The sequence below is a fragment of the Oncorhynchus gorbuscha genome, linkage group LG23, assembly GCF_021184085.1.
Source record: "Oncorhynchus gorbuscha isolate QuinsamMale2020 ecotype Even-year linkage group LG23, OgorEven_v1.0, whole genome shotgun sequence".
NCBI classification, from domain to species: domain Eukaryota; kingdom Metazoa; phylum Chordata; class Actinopteri; order Salmoniformes; family Salmonidae; genus Oncorhynchus; species Oncorhynchus gorbuscha.
In genome coordinates, this window is record NC_060195.1 from 41,476,928 (window position 1) to 41,496,518 (window position 19,591).

Genomic DNA, 19,591 nt, shown 5'->3' on the forward strand with positions numbered 1-19,591 from the left:
TTATTATATTATTATACATACACCTTAGCCAAATACATTTAAACTCAGTTTCACAATTCCTGACATTTAATCATAGTAAAAATTCCCTGTCATATGTTAGTTAGGATCACCATTTTATTTAAAAAATGTGAAAGAGAATGATTTATTTCATCTTATATTTCTTTCATCACATTTCCAGTATGTCAGAAGTTTACATACACTCAATTAGTAGTTGGTAGCATTGCTTTATAATTGTTTAACTTGGGTCAAATGTTTCATGTAGCCTTCCACAAGCTTCCCACAATAAGTTGGGTGAATTTTGGCCCATTCCTCCTGACAGAGCTGGTGTAACTGAGTCAGGTTTGTAGGCCTTCCTGCTCGCACATGATTTTTCAGTTCTGCCCACAAATGTTCTATAGGATTGAGGCGAGGGCCTTGACTTTGTTGTCCTGAAGCAATTTTGCCACAACTTTGGAAGTATGCTTGGGGTCATTGTCCGTTTGGAAGACCCATTTGCCAACAAGCTTTAACTTCCTGACTGATGTCTTAAGATGTTTCTTCAATATATCCACAAAAGTTCCCCCCATGATGCCATTTATTTTGTGAAATGCACCAGTCCCTCCTGCAGGAAAGCACACCCACAACATGATGCTGCCACCCCTGTGCTTCACGTTTGGGATGGTGTTCTTCGGCTTGCAAGCGTTCCCCTTTTTCCTACAAACATAACGTTGGTCATTATGGCCAAACTGTTATATTTTTGTTTCATCAGACCAGAAGACATTTCTCCAAAAAGTATGATCTTTGTCCCCATGTGCAGTTGCAAACCGTGATTTTTGCTTTTTTATGGTGGTTTTGGAGCAATGGCTTCTTCCTTGCTCAGCGGCCTTTCAGGTTATGTCAATATAGGACTCGTTTAACCTTGTATATAGATGCTTTTGTACCAGTTTCCTCCAGCATCTTTACAAGGTCCTTTGCTGTTGTTCTGAGATTGATTTGCACTTTTCGTCCCAAAGTACATTCATCTGTCTGATTTCTTTTGATTTTCCCATGATGTCAAGCAAAGAGGCACTGTGTTTGAAGGTAGGCCTTGAAATACATCCACAGGTACATCTCTAATTCACACAAATTATGTCAATTAGCCTATTAGAAGCTTCTAAAGCCATGGCATCATTTTCTGGAATTTTGCAAGCTGTTTAAAGGCACAGTCAACTATTTAGTGTATGTAAACTTCTTTTGATTATTTTTAGTGTGTGAATTTTACCCCTTTTTCTCCCCAATTTCATGGTATCCAATTGTTTAGTAGCTACTATCTTGTCTCATCGCTACAACTCCCGTACGGGCTCGGGAGAGACAAAGGTTGAAAGTCATGCATCCTCCGATACACAACCCAACCAAGCCACACTGCTTCTTAACACAGCGCCATCCAACCTGGAAGCCAGCCAGACCAATGTGTCGGAGGAAACACCGCACACCTGGCAACTTTGGTTAGTGCGCACTGCGCCCGGCCCACCACAGGAGTCGCTGGTGCGCGATGAGACAATGATTTCCCTACCGGCCAAACCCTACCTAACCCGGACGACGCTAGGCCAATCAATTGTGCCTCGCCCCACGGACCTCCCAGTCGCGGGCGGTTACGACAGAGCCTGGGCGCGAACCCAGAGTCTCTGGTGGCACAGCTGGCGCTGCAGTACAGCACCCTTAACCACTGCGCCACCCGGGAGGCCGTGTATGTAACTTCTGACCCACTGGAATTGTGATACAGTGAATTATAAGTGAAATAATCTGTCTGTAAACAATTGTTGGAAAAATCACTTGTGTCATGCACAAAATATATGTCCTAACCTACTTGTCAAAACTATAGTTTGTAAACAAGACATTTGTGGTAGTTGAAAAACAAGTTGTAATGAGTGTATGTAAACTTCTGACTTCAACTGTAACTAAAGCAGAGCTAAATGCAGTAAGCGTGCCCCTAGCAGACACAGCTGTATCAGTGGAGGCTTGTACAACATCCCCAAAACCTCAAAAAGCAGGCACGTCCTATTTGCTGGTGTTTGTCCAAGTAGTTGAGGATTAGATAACAAACTTGGCCCCTGTGCAATGAACAAGTAAAAGCCATTTGAGAAATTGGCTTGGTCCATATCTCCACTGGAAGGTTTTAAGGGTGTTTTTGATGTGGCCCTTGGGCTACAATCATTCCATCTAATGCAATGGCTTTTCACACCCAAAGGTGTCTCTGTGCTCCAGCCGTATGTTCCAAGATGTCCGCTTTGTTTAGCCAACAATTGTCAACCCTCTTAAAGACCATAGTCAACGTGTTAGTTATAAGAGGGTACAGGAATAAAGAGACTGTACCTAATGTAACTATCCACAAAGAAAGGGTGTTCTATCTTGGGAGCTGGTTTTTCATTTTGGTTGTCTTGTACATTTATCTGTGTTGGTTGCCCTCAAGCCTGCAGCTCAGAATAATGCTGATAGTGATAAGAGAGAGAGAGAGAGAGAAGTCTGAAGACTATATAGTCTGGTTTAGGAAGGGAATGGCTATGGAATGATTTATCGAAACAAATTCTTCCTCAAGTACTACAAGCAGTAGTGGCAGAGGTCGTTTAACATAAGCCCTTGTAGGTGTCTGTGGCGATGCCTGCTTACTTGACCTTCAGCACAGGCACCTTGACTCCAAACCAGCCGTCTGACACTGACATACAAACTGTGCCAAAGTGTGCACTGGCTGATTAGGCTACCTAGACCTTTTCATTCCAAATTATTGACTGCAATTAATTTATCAACATAATGATGATGTTCCAAGTGCACTATTTGTTCTATTGTCAAATTGCAGTTGTTTTCTCTGTGTCTGTGTAAGGGAACCTCCCCCTTCTAGTTCCAAATTCATATGAATAAGTACAAGGTTGATGTAGTTCAACATTTCATTCATCCTCCCTAGGGTCTCTAGTTGGAAAAAAATCTTTGAATGTTATGGTTGGAAAACTGTTACATACATCTAAATGTCCTTTCTCTATTTACAGGAGTTCAGCTATCCAGAATCAGAACCAGAATCATGCTACTATAGGGCTGAACAATAATTGTTCCACTCCACCAGGGTGCCGAGGGATGAAAGACACCTCCACTAGACAACTTCACTGAGTCTACACCTTCACATTTCAAAATGTCATTCCCCATGTTTGCTTCATGCATTATATCATCCTGTAAAATAAAGTACATGTTTTCTTTATCTTTACAGTAGTAAATGTTGCATTAGATAGATATTTTAGATTTAATTGGTGTTGTTGGTTATACTTGCTGTAGTCTGGTCTTTTTGGGCCAGACTGTGTTCTATTAATTTTTATACAACGGGTGGGTCTAATCCTGAATGCTGATTGGTTAAAAGCTCATTCCAGCCGTGGGCTATTCCACAAATTATCACCGGCTGGATATATTACTTTAAAATGCCTATTTACTCTGTTCCATCTGACTGCTCAATCCACTGTGTCAGCAGCCCAGGCAGGGAAGTTATAAACTTGATCTTCACTATGAAAAGGTGTCGGGATGAGAGAGAAAGGCAGGCAGCATTTCTCAGCCAGTCGAAATCATGAATCAGCTGTCATAATGTTTATGGATATAAACAAAGAAATATCTGTTGAAAAAAGGTAAAATGAAACAAAGTGCAGCTAGTTTGCAGTCTTTCCAGCTTCAGTTTGAAGTGATTGTTTTAGCTGTATTGTTTTAGCTGTATTGTTTTAGCTGTGTTGTTGGCTATCTTCTGTGAACAACAGTGTCCTAACCAGAGACCACATTTTCTATGCAAGGTGAAATCATTAACTCATTGTTATTGATGTATCCAAATGAATTTAAATAGAAAACAGCTTAAACCAACTGCAGCTACTGTTATTATTATGACTGTAAGTTAGCCATAGTTGGCTAGCTAGCTAGCAAGCAAGGGATAAGAACGAACGTCAGGGTCGTGTCCATAGACACAGAACAAAAAGACTGAATGACTGAACTAATAGAACAAACAACCAGCCAGCTTGGGTAGCAACCCTAGATTTGTTTCGGTACTATATCTTGTGGAAGGATGAAATAGTATGAATAAATTCATCAAAATGAAGTTTTTATGAAAATATGTCAATCATTATTTGAATACGTTGGTTACATTGGTTACAACCGCCATGTCTTTGTGAGATGCAGAATAGGTGAACGGATGATGGGAACCATGTGTTGTTCTCATTGTGAAACATGGAGGAGGAGGTGTGATGGTGTGGGGGTGCTCTGCTGGTGACACTGCCAGTGATTTATTTAGAATGCAAGGTTCACTTAACCAGCATTATGCAGCGATACGCCATCCCATTTGGTTTGTACTTAGTGCAACTATCATTTATTTTCAACATAACAATGACCCAGTACACCTCCAGATTGTGTAAAGGCTATTTGAACAAGCAGAGTGATCGGAGTGCTGCATCAGATGACCTGCCCTCCACAATCCCCTGACCTCAACCCAATTAAGATGGTTTGGGATGAGTAGGACCGCAGTGTGAAGGAAAATCAGCCAACAAGTGGGAACTCCTTCAAGACTGTTGGAAAAGCATTCCAGGTGAAGCTGGTTGAGAGAATGCCAAGAGTGTGCAAAGCTGTCATCAAGGCAAAGTATGGCTACTTTGAAGAATCTCAAATATAAAATATATTTTAATCTGTTTAATAATTAACTACTTTTTTGGTTACTAGATAACTCCATCTGTTATTTCATAGTTTTGATGTCTTCACTAGGTAATGTAAAGAAATAGGTCAAATAGGTAAATAGTACAAATAAAGAAAACTCCTTGAACGAGTATGTGTGCCCAATGTTGACCTATTTCTTTACGCTACCTAGTGAAGACAACAAAACTATGAAATAACACATATAGTCTCTATATATTCCCAAAACATTTTTTTGGGGGGGGTGCCTGTTTTGCATGTTATTTTGTCATTAATACATGTCACATATCAGTATGCAAACAACGTATCAAAATCAAAATTGAGCCACAAACATGGATTCTTTTTAGCTTTCTTGAGTATGGCAGCTCCAAAAGGCTGGTGTTTCAGCCTAGCTTTCAGTGCATTCTGTGGTGATGGGGCAGCCAGCCGAAAATACAGTACGGAGCAGAGTGTAGGTGTTGGTAATGTTCTCTAGTTGTGCAGTAATTGGCTCAGTGTTCTGTCATTCATGGGGACATTACGTCACTGCCAATCTAAGGATAGAGCCCAATAATTCAAGCCCCTTTGGTGCTGCCATAGTTACATTAGATGTGCCCATCCAAGAAAGGTTAAAGGTCATTGGTTGCAGACAAAATCACATAAAATTAAGGTATATCTACAGTAACTTTGATTGGACTGATCATGTCAATATCATACTTTCAAAATCTTGGCTAGCAGTCATCATTGTGAATCAAGTTGACAATCTACTGGAAAATCCTTATTAATCCTTGTCACATGAAGAGAAGTAATGATGAGAAATTATAGAGGTTGTAAGAGGTTCCATTGTCTGCTTATATCCCCCTGTATTTATCCTACAGTTCTGACTTGGTGTACAGGAAGAACACTGTAAGAACGGCCCATATTCTGAATGCTGTCGCTGTACATTTCAAAAGTGCTGAACAAATTGTTATATTGACTATGTTCATCCTAGCTTGCTCATGAATGTCTTCATTTAAATTAAGGATGGCCTCTTATCTGCTTGTCGTCTCCTTATGCCATAGTTTGTACATCTCAATTGTCAGTAGAAACCACATTTGTTTAAGCAAGTCAGCCATATCAGCTATTTTTTTAAAGGCAGAAAATGAGGCTGTTTTGCTGCCAGAAAAGGCTCAGTTGATAGCCAGGTGGGACTGCTGTTGGGACTCTGCTGTTGGGAAAGCTTTATGTAGGCCATAATACTTTGTGGGCACAGTTTGTCACCGTTACAGTACAATTCATGTATTGTTTAGTGTTGTGTTGTGTAGTGGCTTTGCTGGCATGCATCTAAACATTTTGGGGGATGGTTTGCCCCACCAATATGCTAAAATCGGCACTGTAAACAGAGTTTACTCTGTAAACAGAGAATTAATAACTTCAGTGGGGTAAAGAAACGTTCTGCCTGTAATTAGCTAACTAGTTAATTTGTAACTAAAACATATATTTTATTAGCTAGCTGATTTTGAGTTGATAGAAAGCAAGCTAAAGCTATTAGCTGTCTTACATTCTATGGGCTGAACTTTGCTAGCTAACGTTAGTTGCTACTTCCTAGCCACAAGATCGTAACATTAAACAGGTTGCTGTTGTCTAATATGTCACTTGTTTTAGTGTAGAAGGGTTGTTCTAACGTTTTTAAAATGTGTGTGATGATTTATCTGGACTATTCATGATGTTATCAGCAAACAATTGCCAAACTCTGAAAGTTTGTGCTTGCTAGCAGCTGTGTGTGTTTGCCCCAGATTTGTTTATTTAACTAGGGAGGTCAGTTAAGAACAAATTCATATTTACAAAGAGGGCCTACCCCCGGACAGTGCTGGGCCAATTGTGCGCCGCCCTATGGAACTCCCAATCAATGCCGGTTGTGATACAGCCTGGAATCAAACCAGGGTCTGTAGTGACGCCTCTAGCACTGCAATGCAGTGCCTTACACTGCTGCGCCACTCAGGAGCTGGTTGGAAGTGGAAGGGCTGGGCCCGGGCTGGGCCCGCCCTATGTAAACCAATAAATGATGTTTCATTAATTTCAAAATGGGATATCCAACCAGCATAGGGTGTTGCCTGGAAGTCTGAGGGCACATCCCCTTCATTGTCGCCGCGTTGTGCCGACATATCAAAGCAGCCATTCCAGACTCTTAATTCAAGGGCATAGAGAGTCTGGTGTTAGCAGGACTAGTGTCAGGGAGAGTGGGATATACAAAATAACATTTCTAATTTACATGTGTATTAATTACACACTTTTACATGTGTGTGTAATAGAACAAATATACTGTACAGGGACTTTACATAATAGGATTAAGACTTGCGTTAGGCATTTTCAGACTCATGTGTACACAGTGTACTGCAAAATGAAAAATATTTAACCGTTTAATGGGAACAGAAATAAATTCAAATGGAAGCTGAAGGCCGATGGTCCCTGACACTTTCCTTCTAAACTATGCAGGCTTGGCCTTGACTTGAATTGAAGTTGCACCAACCTCATACACACAAGCCGCATCTCATGAATTCCAGTACACTCCACATTACAGAGACAGCATGCTGTGCAGTACGCCCCACCATTAACTGTAAGATCGCTAATGTGAAGGGGTTAACATACGCATATTAGATATGTCGGCGCTGCTTTTGATATCTTAATTTCCCAGATATCAAATATTAAATAACAAACTATCCTCACAAGGGTAACTGTATGGAAAAGTTATTCAATTATAATTGAAATGTTAACGAGCCTTATAGCTTCTAATGACTCTACCCTGAAGGAAACATGTAATTAACTCACAGGTTAATGCATTGCCAGAGTGCAATCAATCCACCGTTTATAAAGGGAGTGTCTGCAAGTAATCAAAGAGGATGGTGACGATGGAAATGAGAAGCCAATCCTGGAACGTTCTCTTGTTGGTTTATACATTATTCAAGTTATTTTTGTAAAGGATGATGGATGGCATGGGTTAGAGCCATATGGTCTGCCAAGGCGCAAAATGACACTAGCCTATTCTTTGATGAGCTTTGATGAGTGGGTTGTGTAACTCAAACTCTCTCAGTACATGCAATGGTATCCATGTAAGGGATGTGACCTAGTTAAAAAACATCAAGTACATTCTCACATGGTTCTGTTACAGTACCAGTGTATCTAGCTCACTACTGTACTGTAGTTTAGCCACACTAGAACAATAACAACACCACATATTTTTGTTGTATCTTTGATTAGTGCGATTTATCGTTAGTACCAATGTATGCTGTTGTTTCGGACATCCTTTCCTGTACATCATCCTCCACTGGCCAATGTTACAATGCCAATTTTCAGTGTGATCAAACACCATTTGACTCCGATTGAACATGCATATTTTGTAGAAAGAAAGGGATAACTAAATTATTGGAATCATATTGTAGGGATTATATGGACAAATTATGACATTATGGTCAAAACACATTAGTGAAATGTTCTCCAAATATTGTCATCAATCAGAAGCAAATGAAAGGGAAAGTAGCTTGAGATTAACACAATTACCATAGCTGCAACATAATCACCAACAGGAGTCATGTGAGGCAGAGAAAGAGATTTTGGACCACATCCCTAACTGTGAGAATCAAAGGCCTTGGGTAGGCTAATAATAATCTGCTATTCTCCAATTGGCCTAGTGCTTTATTCACATGGCAAAGTCAAACATAATTAATCAGTGCTAATCAGCCATACACTTTGCAAGATGGAAGCAGCTGCTTTTTATTATTATTTCTGATAAGCATTGAGTTTAGGAGCAGCCAAAGAGCACCGTCAAGTGGATGGGCCTCAATTTACCCACAATTTAACACCATGACTTACAGTCTTCATCCCATGTTTAATAGTTATCAATTAATTAAACTCAAATGTGGAGAGGAACAGGAGCTTGCCAGCGTGTCTGAATATTTTGTCATTAAATGTGCCAGGACTCAATTATCATGGCACCGAATAAGGACATCATTGGCGAGCCCTGTGCAGGTGATTATTATCAATATACAAGTCAAGATGAGAGATGAGTACTTTGATCGTTGAGGCCACCGTAGATGGGAACCTGGGAAACAGGAAGAAATGGGGAAGTCCTCAAGATTTGAGTCACTCATTTCCGTTGGGGTAAACTAAGGTATTGAATAGAATAATTTCAAACCCTTACCATATGTAATGTAATGTATTACAGTAATACAGTAATGTATTTTCATATTGATATTGAGGTGAATTTATTATGCTTTATTGCACCACTTGAACAGGTCAAAATGCACTATAGGGAAGCATGTATGTGTTCTCTACCATGAGTAGGATGTTCAGGACAGGTATTTATTCTACCATTAACAGGGCCAAGTAGTATAAAAGGTGCATCCCTGCAAACAATAATGAGTTGTTGGGTCGTCAAGACCTTGTCATGGTCCCCTGGGGGTTTTGTCTAGTTTAGGATGTTCTTGGGACTTTGTGTCATGGTCCCCCAGAGGTTTTTGTTTAGGTCCTGGTTCGTCCCAGGGACGTCACCCAATTGTCATGAAGAAACTCCCCCCCCACCCATTACACATTTCATTACACATCACCCCTTGTTACTGTTGCCAAGCCCACAATTGGTGAAGCACTGATCCAGTCACAGCTCTTTGTCTTCTGGCAATGCTACAAACAGCATCTTAACATACAGTTTTTTCAATTTACATATTTGAAATATACAATTACATTGAATATGTTTATTCATAAAGTAATCATAATTTAACATGTGGGATTTGAACTCCCAACCTCTTGGGTCACAACATTCTCATCTTCCTGCGAGGCCACCATTTCTGTATCAGTGACTGATTTCACATGAAGGCCTATTCCTACACTTTGCACTTTAAAGAAAATCTCAGCTTTGTTAAACCTGTATTTAACTAGGCAAGTCAGTTTAGAACAAATTCTTATTTACAATGATGGCCTTCCCCAGCCAAACCCGGACGACGCTGGGTCAATTGTGCGCTGCCCTATGGGACTCCCAATCATGACCAGATGTGATACAGCCTGGATTAGAACCAGGGACTGTAGTGACACCTCTTACACTGAGATGCAGTGCCTTAGACCCCTGCACCCATCTAACTATTATTATATTCTGGAGTAACATCAGAACAGAATAATATCACCAACACTGGAAAACAATACTGAAAATCCAAACAAAAATAGTAAATTAAATCAATGAGACAATAGTCAGAATAACTGATGACTAAAATAGCAGTGCAGATGGCACTATTTTGTTAAGTGCAGAGATGTACTACAGGTAGTAAATGTGTAAGTAACTTCTACAAATCTACAGAATCTGTGGCACAGCAGAATGATCAGCATACCTCATATCCAGAGGTTAAGAGTTCAAATGCCGGGTGGGGTCATATTGAAAAGTCAGTACAAAGTGATCATGGCAAATGTAATCATATTGTCATCTACTAAATATACTTACCTTAAAACCCTCATGTCATTACTTCACTTATAATGGTTTGGGAATCCTGGGACCATCACGTAACAAAAACCTCTATGGGACCATGACATAATGTCCCAAGATCGTTAAGGGGACTTTCAAGGAGCCGTCCCAAGAATGTAATAGAAACAAACCGGGAACTTGACAAAACCTCCAGGGGACCATGACACAACATCCCAAGAACGTTCATGGGACCTTCATGGGACCGTATCACAATGTCCCAAGAACGTCCTAAAAATGTCCCTGGAACGAACAGAGAGAAAAGCTCCTAAGTACTAGTGAAATTAAATTCCTGAGAACGTCCTGACATGGTCCTCAGAAACATCCTGGGAATGTACAGGGAACTCGACAAATGTCCCCAAGAGAAACCATATTGGACCATCACATGGTGTTCGTACAACGTTCTCAGTACGTCAGTGGGATAACGTCACATCGAACCCTCAAGGGGCCTAATGCAAATGTCCTCAGCACATCCCCTGTGTGCTGGGATATTACCCAGGGGCTATAGAACACATTTGTCTGTAATAGCTGTGGAACCCTGCCATGTTAAGTTGCCTTCAGAGAAAATGCCAGAGCGGGAACATGTGTACTCTAAGCACAGGCTAATTGCAACAGGCTCTATATAGGGAGTGTAAGCTTGGTATACTATAACATATACTATAATGTTGCTGATTTTGTTAAGATTAGCATAACTCAGCTATCAACACTGATAGTTGTTAAGAACAATGTTTTCCAAACTATTCCCCCGGGGACCACTAGACATTGTACATATTTGTTCTATTCCAGAGCATTTAATTCCACTGTAGTCAACCAGTCTTCAAGCCCTTGATTAGTTGACAAAGCCATGCTAGTGTAGGGTCTCAGAGGACTGGGATGGGAAACACTGGGGTAGATCACGAATAGTCAACTACAACTTGTTCTATTTATTCTAAATGGCAAACCTTGCAAGAAACAATACAATACACGAGTGTATCAAATACATCTGTGTATTAGCCAGACATAAATGATGTTCCACCTCAGTTAAAGGTAAGATCAGGCTTTATATTAACCCTATGGTACATTAATCATGACGTCCGGTGCTAACGTTTTAAGACAATGATAACTGATGGCTCCCATCTGTATTTCCAACACACGTCCCCCACATGATATAGATGCAAGCCTCTTTCCACATATCCGCACAAGCTAATGCAATTTGTCAAGAAAGAATGCTTAATGTACCACATAAAGCAGTGTTTAATATGATAGACCGACTAAATGGATGTCTGGGAAGGAAACACACTTAGTTATCTTATTTCACAGGAAGTGGACACAGGTTGTTAGTGCGTATGGTGGCAGGTTATAAGTGCTCGGAATGGTTTTGTAAATGACCAACATTATATAAAGGCCTACTTCACAGCAAACAGGAGTTCCAATTGAAAACCATCCAAGTTGAATCTATTGTATCGAACCCACCGGATGTGCTATGAGGTCTATTGAAAAAGGCCTGCGTAAAATCAAAATTACTAATCAATTTGCCATTTTCATTATTTTGTTCATTACAAAAAATACATTTGCATACGAGTCACTGGCATGTTTCTTCAGAATTTTCCCACTGACCTCCTACTCTTTGGTATTTGCGAGTAGTGACATCAGAGAACAGTCACTGCCACACAATCTATACCAATTAAAAAATTCACAGCCTCCCTAAAACAACCACGTTTATCATGCCTGAACTAAGTGTCTTTGATAATTGCGAGCTGTCACAGCCACAGAACAGAAAAGCTGTCACAGTCACAAAACAATATACCAATACACCCTAAAACAATCCCTTCCATCTGGCCCTGACGCAAGTGTAGCCTAGCCTCTGCCCACAGGGGAAGTGGCTGATGATTAAAATGCATTAAAAAGAGCTAAGAGTTCAATGTGTGGGCTGCTAAGTATCTTCTGCTACACTCCATCTCCCAAGTCCGGGCATCCCACATCTGATATGAGTCAGGGGTGTCTCAGCTGTATTGTGAATCAGCCAAAGGGCTAGTTAGGTGAGAAGAATGTCTTTGACGACCCCCGCGTTTCCCTCAAAATGGTTCAGCGATCCAGAGCGACAAACAATATAGCCATTAGCGTCTGTTTGCTCACTCCTTAACTACACAGACACAAACATTAGCAGGCTTCAGGTTTATGGCACTGTGTCATATAGGGAGGGATACATATCCAGCAATTCCTTGATACCCTCCACTGACCCTCTATATCCTCTAAATGTGAAACAACAATAACAACCCAAAACAATCAGGATACCAACAACCACTACAGTAAGCTCCAGCAGTACTGCATTCACTAGCCTCGTGGTTGTGTTCCACCCACTCCGTTGCATCCAACAAGTTCACTAACAACACATCTGACATGCAAGCAGCATTTCTAGAAACAAGTCTTTTCTCCACAAAACTCTTATTTTTATGGCCTCACTTTCAAAATCAATACCACAAATATTTTATGAATCACATGACTACAAAAAAAGTCTGATCTTGGCAAACCAAAATAAGGACAGCTTCAAAATGCTGTTACAGTAGGTTATCCTAGATTGAGCCATAGCAAACAACACGATAGCATACCCATTTTTCCTCTCTGCCTGTTAGTCCAATGAGGTCTCTGGATACTTGATCCAGTGATACCGGAATCTCATAGGATCATTCTCCCATAGCCATCTCTTGCTCAGCTCAACAATGGCTAGACATCTCCCTCAAGCTACCGCTTCCATCTCTCTCTCTCTCTCTCTCTCTCTCTCTCTCTCTCTCTCTCTCTCTCTCTCTCTCTCTCTCTCTCTCTCTCTCTCTCTCTCTCTCTCTCTCTCTCTCTCTCTCTCTCTCTCTCTCTGACAGACACATCCATGCAATCAAGAGGCTTGACCTTTGGTACTCTACTCAGTGCCATTAAAATCCATTCAGATGTGGCTCCTCCCAGGGAGGGACTTGAGACACTAAAAGCCTCCCGGAGTCCTAAATGTCAGCTTGTATAAGTCTGGCCACTTGCTTACAATCGTCTGAATCATTCCTTTGTTGTAGGAGGGTGGTGAGGAAGTCATTAACTACAATGAGACCCTCCCAGTTTTAATGACTGGCTGTAGATCTATGGAGTTTTCCCTACTTTCATCTCCTCATTGATGACAGTCAGCAGAGAGAAGGGAGACATAATACATTATTGATCTGCAAAATGTTATCCATCTAAAGTGCATTTCCACTCCCTGTCACAACATACTAAAATACATATAGAGAAACTGCATAATTGTTTCTCCAAGAGGATAACAAATAACAAAGGAATAACAAAGGAATGTTCATGAGTGAAACCATGACTGCGTGACAACACTATACATGTTGTCCATCCCAAACAAAAAAGAGTGATGGCGGTAATAGTGGCAGACCATACAGTTTCATTTCTAATTGTGGTTGCTGAGGTAGCATTTGCTGTTGTTAGTTGATGATGTAGCCAAGAATAAGAGGGCTCAAGAACAGTACAGTTTGGTAGAATTACTACGTTCTTCACATCAATAGACTGAAATAGAGGGAGATTGAGCCGGGTCACCCATGTAATCATATCTCAGGGTCCAGATTATGTCTGTTATCTTTGTTACTGATGAAAACATAGACCAATACTGGGACACACATCTAAGGGTGTGTCCCAAATGGCACCCTATTCCCTAGCAAAGCTAATTCCATTTGGCTTGAGTTATGCACTAAAACACAAAAGTTTTGTAATCAAAGTATTTAATGAACCCCTCAAAGAGTCATTGTGAGGAAGCTTAATTAATGTAATTACAACCCTGTTTATTGGATTAAAGAGTATTCAGATGTCCTCGAGATTGATTGGCTATTGATGAGGTCACGTTACGTCCCATGTTTGGCCCAGAAAGGAAAACATGCAGGGGGCAAAAGATTATAGTTATCATGACGCCAGCTGCTGATTCTTGTGTATTTAACAGTTTAATCAATATTCGATTTCTGTTTGTCTTATACAATGTATATCCAGGTGTAAAATACTGGGATTGGAATTTTAACATTAAATGATCTGAAATGACATTGTCAAAAATACTGCAGGGATGCCCATATTCAATATGTAGTGCTTAGGAAATGATTTAGACCCCTTGACTTTTTCCACATATTGTTACTTTACAGCCTTATTCTAAAATGGATTAAATAAAACCATTTCTTCATCAATCTACACACAATACTCCATAAAGACTAAGCAAAAACAGGTTGAGAATTTTTTTGCAAATGTATTAAAAACAAAAGACAGAAATACCTTATTTACAAAAGCATTCAGACCATTGACAATGTCTACATCCTGTTTCCATATATCATCCTTAAGATGTTTCTACAACTTGATTGGAGTCCACCTGTGGTAAATTCAATCGATTGGTCATGATTTGGAAAGGCACACACCTGTCTATATAAGGTCCCACAGTTGACAGGGCATTTCAGAGGAAAAACCAAGCCATGAGGTCGAAGGAATTGTCCGTAGAGCCCCGAGACAGGATTGTGTCGAGGCACAGATCAGGGGAAGGGTACCAAAACATTTCTGCAGCATTGAAGGTCCCCAAGAACACAGTGACCTCAATCATTCTTAAATTGAATAAGGCTGGAACCACCAAGACTTATCCTAGAGCTCTCCGCCCGGCCAAATTGAGCAATCGGGGGAGAAGGGCTTTGTTCAGGGAGGTGGCTCTGACGGAGATCTAGAGTTCCTCTGTGGAAATGGGAGAAGCCACTCTTCAGTAAAAGGCACATGACACCCCCTTGGAGTTAGCTGAAAGGCACCTAAAGACCCTCAGTCCATGATAACCAAGTTTCTCTGGTCTGATGAAACCAAGATTGAACTATTTGGCCTGAATGCCAAGAATCATGACTGGAGCAAACCTAGCACGATTCTTACGGTGAAGCATGGTGGTGGCAGCATCATGCTTTGGGGATGTTTTTCAGTGGCAGGGATTGGGAGACAAGTCAGGATACAGGCACAGATGAATGGAGTAAAGTACAGATGAAATCCTGCTCCAAAGTGCTCAGGATCTCAGACTGGGGCAAAGATTCACCTTCCAACAGGACAATTACCCTAATCACACAGCCAAGACAATGCAGGAGTGGCTTTGGGAGAATACTCTGAATGTCCTTGAGTGGCCCAGCCTGAGTCCGGACTTGAACCCGTTCGAACAACTCAGTACAGACCTGAAAATAGCTGTGCAGCAACGCTCCCCGTCCAACCTGACAGAGCTTGAGAGAATCTGCAGAGAAGAATGGGAGAAACTCCCAAAATACAGGTTGCCAAGCTTGTAGCGTCATACCCAAGAAGACTTGGGGCTGTAATTGCTGCCAAAGGTGATTCAATAAGGTACTGAGTAAAGGGTCTGAATACTTATGTAAATGTGATATTTCCTTTTTTTATATACATTAGCAAACATTTCTTCAAACTAGTTTTTGCTTTGTCATAATGGGGTATTGTGTGTAGATTGATGAGGGAAAAAAACTATTTAGTACATTTTAAGGCTGTAACCGAACAAAATGTGGAAAAAGTAAATGGGTCGAAAATACTTTTTTGAGGGCACTGTATATATGTATATATATCGATAAAAATCAAATCAAATCAAATCAAATCAAATCAAATCAAATTCTATTTGTCACATACACATGGTTAGCAGATGTTAATGCGAGTGTAGCGAAATGCTTGTGCTTCTAGTTCCGACAATGCAGTGATAACCAACAAGTAATCTAACTAACAATTCCAAAACTACTGTCTTATACACAGTGTAAGGGGATAAGGAACATGTACATAAGGATATATGAATGAGTGATGGTACAGAGCAGCATACAGTAGATGGTATCGAGTACAGTATATACATATGAGATGAGTGTGTAGACGAAGTAAACAAAGTGGCATAGTTAAAGTGGCTAGTGATACATGTGTTACATAAGGATGCAGTCGATGATGTAGAGTACAGTATATACATATGCATATGAGATTAATAATGTAGGGTAAGTAACATTATATAAGGTAGCATTGTTTAAAGTGGCTAGTGATATATTTACATCATTTCCCATCAATTCCCATTATTATGGCTGGAGTTGGGTCAGTGTCAATGACAGTGTGTTGGCAGCAGCCACTCAGTGTTAGTGGTGGCTGTTTAACAGTCTGATGGCCTTGAGATAGAAGCTGTTTTTCAGTCTCTCGGTCCCAGCTTTGATGCACCTGTACTGACCTCGCCTTCTGGATGATAGCGGGGTGAACAGGCAGTGGTTCGGGTGGTTGATGTCCTTGATGATCTTTATGGCCTTCCTGTAACAACGGGTGGTGTAGCTGTCCTGGAGGGCAGGTAGTTTGCCCACGGTGATGCGTTGTGCAGTCCTCACTACCCTCTGGAGAGCCTTACGGTTGAGGGCGGAGCAGTTGCCGTACCAGGCGGTGATACAGCCCGCCAGGATGCTCTCGATTGTGCATCTGTAGAAGTTTGTGAGTGCTTTTGGTGACAAGCCGAATTTCTTCAGCCTCCTGAGGTTGAATAGGCGCTGCTGCGCCTTCTTCACGACGCTGTCAGTGTGAGTGGACCAATTCAGTTTGTCTGTGATGTGTATGCCGAGGAACTTAAAACTAGCTACCCTCTCCACTACTGTTCCATCAATGTGGATAGGGGGGTGTTCCCTCTGCTGTTTCCTGAAGTCCACAATCATCTCCTTAGTTTTGTTGACGTTGAGTGTGAGGTTATTTTCCTGACACCACACTCCGAGGGCCCTCACCTCCTCCCTGTAGGCCGTCTCGTCGTTGTTGGTAATCAAGCCTACCACTGTTGTGTCGTCCGCAAACTTGATGATTGAGTTGGAGGCGTGCGTGGCCACGCAGTCGTGGGTGAACAGGGAGTACAGGAGAGGGCTCAGAACGCACCCTAGTGGGGCCCCCGTGTTGAGGATCAGCGGGGAGGAGATGTTGTTGCCTACCCTCACCACCTGGGGGCGGCCCGTCAGGAAGTCCAGTACCCAGTTGCACAGGGTGGGGTCGAGACCCAGGGTCTCGAGCTTGATGACGAGCTTGGAGGGTACTATGGTGTTGAATGCCGAGCTGTAGTCGATGAACAGCATTCTCACATAGGTATTTCTCTTGTCCAGGTGGGTTAGGGCAGTGTGCAGTGTGGTTGAGATTGCATCGTCTGTGGACCTATTTGGGCGGTAAGCAAATTGGAGTGGGTCTAGGGTGTCAGGTAGGGTGGAGGTGATATGGTCCTTGACTAGTCTCTCAAAGCAAGAACTAAACGCTGCAGCATTACACCAAATCCATAAATATTTTATCTGCTGATAAGAACACACAATCTTATCCATTTTGGAACACATAAACCGGTTGCGTTTTATGTTTCCATTTGAAACAAATACAGAAGGCAAAGATGCAGATATGTAGATGCGTATTCACGGAGTGACATGCTCAACTCATATTATTTTGTCATTTCAACGGTTTCCCAACTAATCAGTCAGGTGGTTATGTTCCTCCCCATCGCTGATGTTGCTTTCACGTTCCACCTACAATAGAAGACTCCGAACTTGTTCAACAAAACATACCCTTCATCTATATTTAGTTGCATGGTTAATTATCCAAATGTTTTTTTTTTGCCTCCCGCTATTTAATTATTCATGAGGAAGCTCATGGGTGTTCCTCCCCCCTCCCGCAAGCACACCTTTCATTTTGAACATGCTGAAAATAAGCTTTGGTAGAGGAATGAAGAGTAACATGTAAATCTGAATACAAATCTATCTAAGCCAATGCTTTTGACAGGCAGCTAAGGCTAATTAGGTGGCTTTCTCTGGCTTCTAATTTGAGTGACCTTTTGTTAAAAAGCATAATTAACTAAATGACCGAATGACACAATAATCTAGTCACATTGGTCACGAATGTGTACTCAGTATCGACTCAAAATATACCCTTTGTCAACCCAAAGATGTCTTCTATTACTGGAAGAATGCATGACATAATATACAAAGCAGCGGAGAGACAATATAAGAAAACAATCCTCCAATTTGGTCTCATTAGAATATGTCAAAATAGACATTGAACCATTGTATTTATATGTCACAATAGCTAACATATCGGTAGTTATATGCCACTTACAGTGACATATTGCTATGTCACTATAATGATGAATTGTCCCCCTTGCTTCAAACTGAATTTGCAGGTCTTCAAAATACTGAGAGAATCTTTGCAGTATCAGTACAAATCACTATCTATATCTTGAAATACCCGAAATCTTGATACAGTTTGGTACAATTATCACATCGTAAAACTTTGACTCTGAAACCCCTAATACAGTGCACAAAGGGGCATGAACTGTGCAATTCCATATGTTTCAGGTGCAATATGAGCAGATATACGTGAATAGATTTTCCCTTAGTTTGCATAAGTGCACAGTCATGCACTCTGCGGACAGCCTAACTGAAAGTACTAAACCTCAAGTCACATTTCAAAGATAGTTTATCAGTGGTCTATACTCCCACTCCCGCCTTGTCAATCAGTCGGTAGGGAGCTTTGCGGATTGTGACTTCACAGCATGGGTATTTACCTCACATAAAGAGTTTGTTGCCTCGCTGAGACCTGAGGTGAGGTACACAGAGAGCCTGTTCCTGGAAGATAAGCTCAGAATGAGCTCCCCTGCAAACACACCTCTTCACAAACAATCATTAACATAGCCATTTCTCATGGCACATTACTGATTTCGTTATCATTTTGAGCCTCTCCTTATTGACCATGCCCACTTTAGTTATCGACCACTTCCAGAAGACTAACTTGATGGTGTGCAATCCTTTCAGAGAAGTTAAATAGTAACATTGAAAAAGAAGGAGAATAAAAAAAAATTTTAAAAAAGGAAAACAGATCAAATGATTTGCTGGTGCAGTGATTGAACAGCGGTATCAAATAACAGCAGTGTTGGCAAGAACATTACATTTCATTTTACATTTTTAAATGTAACCTTTATTCAACTAGGCAAGTCAGTAAAGAACAAATTCTTATTTACAATGACGGCCGACAACACTGGGCCAATTGTGCGCCGCCCTATGGGACTCCCAATCACAGCCAGATGTGATGCCATCTGGATTTCAACCAAGGTGTCTGTAGTGATGCTTCTAGCACTGAGATGTAGTGCCTTAGACCACTGCGCCACTTGGTATGGATGTCAAAAGAGCAAAAGTACAGAATATCAATGTTTGATGGACTTTTTATGCAAGGAAGAGATTATTAAATTGATCAAGTTGAAATACACTACTTCTGCAGGTCCATTATTTATACTTTTTCAAGGTATTCTGCAGTTCCAATAGAAAAATCAGTCCACATGGTTTATCAACCCCAGAAGCTGAATTAAAAGGGAAGCCACATCTTAGTCTCTCTCCCCATTGCCCAAAGCTTACTCCATCTTACCGTCCCATATGTCAGCAAGAATTCTCTGCCAGACAATATAATTTTGAAAATTCT

The 19,591-nt window shown here is 41.0% G+C and overlaps 1 protein-coding gene across 4 annotated transcripts in view; it reads right to left on the reverse strand.

The window, feature by feature from the left end:
* Window positions 1-19,591, reverse strand: part of LOC124011661 (leucine-rich repeat and immunoglobulin-like domain-containing nogo receptor-interacting protein 2) — a 415,677-nt gene that overhangs the window by 22,373 nt on the left and 373,713 nt on the right. The window contains exon 1 of one of the 4 annotated variants that reach the window (XM_046325123.1): window positions 12,712-12,888. The exons of the other annotated variants lie outside the window; for them this stretch is intronic. The gene's annotated coding sequence lies outside the window, so the exon portion shown is untranslated. Of the gene's footprint in view, window positions 1-12,711; window positions 12,889-19,591 lie in introns of those variants that run through there. 4 annotated transcript variants of the gene reach the window in all.